A 3763-nucleotide genomic window follows, 5' to 3' on the forward strand; every position below is an offset into this window, starting at 1 on the left:
TTCTGCATCAATTGATAAGATCATGTGGTTCTTGTCTTTTGTTGTATTTAGAAAATTTAGAAAAACATTGATTGGTTTTCTAATGTTGAACCATTACTGCATAGCAAGTATAAATCCCACTTGGTCATAGTGAATTATTTTTTTTATATGTTGTTGAATTCTATTGGCTAGAATTTTGTTGAGGATTTTTTCATCGATGTTCATAAGGGATATTGGTCTGTAATTTTCTTTTTTTTTTCTGGTGTCTTTACCTGGTTTTGGCGTCAGTATTATGCTGGCTTCATAGAATGAGTTTGGGAGTATTCCATCCTCATCTATACTCTAAAATACCTTTGGTAGTAGTAGTGTTAACTCTTCTCTGAAAGTTTGGTAGAATTCTCCAATGAAACTGTCCAGGCCAGGGCTTTTTTTTGTTGGGAGTTTTCTAATTACCTTTTTAATCTCTTCTTTTATTATAGGTTTAATTAGTTGTTCTACCTCCATTTGTGTTAGTTTAGGTAGGTAGTGTGTTTCTAGAAATCTGTCAATTTCTTCTAGGTTTTCAAATTTGTTACACTACAATTTTCCATAGTACTCTGTTATGATTCTTTTAATTTCAGTTGGGTCTGTTGTAATATCACCCATCTCATTTCTTATATGGGTTATTTGCTTCCTCTTCTGTTTTTCTTTTGTCAGTTTGGCCAAGGATTTATCGATTTTATTGATCTTTTCAAAGAACCAGCTTTTGGTCTTGTTAACTCTTTCAATTGTTTTTCTATTCTGTTTCATTTAATTCTGCCGTAATTTTTCTTATTTGCTTTCTTCTGGTGCCCAAGGGCTTCCTTTGCTGCTCTGTTTCTATTTGTTCGAGTTGTAGGGTTAATGTTTTGATTATGGCCCTTTCTTCTTTTTGGATGTGTGCATTTATTGCTATAAATTGACCTCTAAGCACTGCTTTTGCTGTGTCCCAAAGGCTCTGGTAGGATGTGTTTTCATTCTCATTTGATTCTATGAATTTCTTTATTCCTTCCTTAATTTCATCTATAACCCAGTAGTTTTTGAGCAAGGTGTGGTTCAGTTTCCATGGGTTTGGTTTTTTTTCCTTGCTTTTTCTGTTATTGATTTCTACTTTTATGGCTTTACGGTCAGAAAAGATGCTTTGTAATATTTCTATGCTTTGGATTCTGTTAAGGCTTGCTTTATGGCCTAATATGTGGTCTCTTCTGGAGAATGTTCTGTGAGTGTTGGAAAAGAAAGTATACTTGGCTGCTGTTCGGTGGAGTGTTCTGTATATGTCCATGAGATCAAGTTGGTTGATTCTGGCATTTACATCTTCCATGTCCGTATTGAGCTTCTTTCTGGATGTTCTGTCCTTCACCAAAAGTGGTGTGTTGAAGTCTCCTACTATTATTGGGGAGCTGTCTATCTCTCTTTTCAATGCTATTAGAGTTTGTTTTATGTATTTTGGAGCCCTGTTGTTCAGTATGTAAATACTTATTATGGTTATGTCCTCCTGGTGTATTGACCCTTTAATCATTATACAGTGTCCTTCCTTACCCTTTGTGGTGGCTTTTACTTTAAAGTCTATTTTGTCAGAGATTAATATTGCCCCTCCTGCTCTTTCTTGATTATTGTTTGCTTGATATATTTTTTCCATCCTTTGTGTTTTAGTTTGTTTGTGTCTTTAAGTCTAAGGTGTGTCACTCGTAGGCAGCATATAGATGGATTGTATCTTTTAATCCATTCTTCCACTCTCTGTATCTTTATTGATGCATTTAGTCAATTTATATTCAGCATAATTATTGATAGGTATGAGTTTAGAGCTGTCATTTTGGTGTCTTTTGTGTATGTGTGTATGTTTCCTTGTTCCACTTAATTTTCTGTGCTGAGTTGGTTTTCTTTATATGTTTTCTTTTCATCTTTTTCATTGTTGTTGATTTTGTATTTCCTAAGTCTTCATGTTTTTCTTGTTCTTTATTTTGATGTGTTGGACTGTTAGTTTCCTTTGTGGTTACCTTAATATTTACCCCTATATTTATAAGTTTAAACCAATCTTTTATTTGTTTATACTGCCTTGACTTCCTCTCCATATGATAGATCTATGTCTACATTTTCTAGTCCCTCTTTTTTGTTTTCATTTGTCATCTTTTACATATTGACGTCTCTGTTTCATTATTTTCAGTGTTTTAGCTTTAATTCTTTTTTGTGTCTTCCCGCTCTGGATTGATATCTGGTTGCTCTGTCCTGTGTTCTCATCTTGAGTTGTTATCTGATGTTATTGATTTTCTAACCGGAGGACTCTCTTTTATATTTCTTGTAATTTTAGTTTGGTTTTTGCAAATTCCCTAAACTTCTGATTATCTGGAAATGCCCTAATTTCGCCATCATCTTTGAGAGACAGTTTTGCTGGATATATAATTCTTGGCTGGCAGTTTTTTTTTCCTTCAAGTCTTTCTATATGTCATCCTTTTGCCTTCTTGCCTGCATGGGTTCTGCTGAGTAGTCTGAGCTTAGTCTTATTGACTTTCCTTTGTAGATGACTTTTCGTTATCCCTAGCCACTCTTAAAATTCTCTCTTTACCTTTGGTTTTGGCAAGTTTGATTATAATATGTCTCGGTGACTTTCTTTTGGGATCTACCTTGTTTGGGGTTCGATGAGCATCTTGGATAGATAGCTTCTCATCTTTCACAGCATCAGACAAGTTTTCTGTCAACAAATCTTCAACAATTCTCTCTGTATTTTCTGCTATTCCCCCCTGTTCTGGTACTCCAATCACTGGTAGGTTGATAGGGTCTCACATAATTCTCAGAGTTTCTTCATTTTTTAAATTCTTTTATCTGATTTTTCCTCAGATAAGTTGGTGTCAAGTGCTTTATCTTCAGTCTCACTAATTCTAACTTCCACTGCCTCTATTCTGCCCCTATGACTTTCTCATTAGTTGTGTAATTCTGAAATTTTATTATTAATCTTATGGATTTCTCTTTACTGTCTCTCTATGGATTCTTGCAACCTGTTAAATTTGTCATTGTGCTCTTCTCTAATCTTTTTAATTTCTCTTTTGCTTTGTCTGTATGTTCCTTGGCTTGTTCTGTATTTTGCATGATCTCTTTCCTGATCTCTTGAATAGTTCTGTGTATTAATCTTTTGTATTCTACCTCTGGTAATTTCAAGAAGTTCTCTTCTTCCAGAAAATTTCTTGATTATTTGTTTTGGGAGCTTGCTGAAGCCATCATGGTCTGCCTCTTTGTGTGACTTGATATTGACTGTTGTCTCTGAGCCATCAATAAGTTATATTTATTTATTTTATGTTTACTTACTGTGTCCCTGCTTCTTGTTGTTTTTTTTGTGTTTGTTTTGATATGCCCAAATAGGCTGCTCATGTGACCTAGTTTGATTATTGGTGCCTTTGAAGCTCTAATGTCCTGTCACCATGTGGTTAGATTTGTTACTAGGTATGTGAGCCCAGGAATCTGTTACTTTTCTTGTTTGAATTCAGCTCAGGTGTCCAGGTAGTCGGTCACCAAGTGTGTGGTTCAGGCTCTCACCTACAGTCCTAGACAGGTAGGGGTGATTGGTGAAGGCACAGGTATCTGGCTGCACTAGAGGGTCACATGCTGAGCAAGGCAGGGGGCTGATTGCTGCCCCTGAGTGTCCGGGAGGAAAGCATGTCCCTGTTCCCTAGAGTGCATAGGTGGGTTGGTTTTGCAGCTGGAATGTGGGTACCCAGTGCTGTTAGCTGTAAGGACTGAGAAGCACCACTTATTCTCGGGCCCCTGTCACGGG

Source organism: Trichechus manatus, unplaced genomic scaffold (assembly GCF_000243295.1).
Source record: "Trichechus manatus latirostris isolate Lorelei unplaced genomic scaffold, TriManLat1.0 scaffold00009, whole genome shotgun sequence".
NCBI lineage: Eukaryota > Metazoa > Chordata > Mammalia > Sirenia > Trichechidae > Trichechus > Trichechus manatus.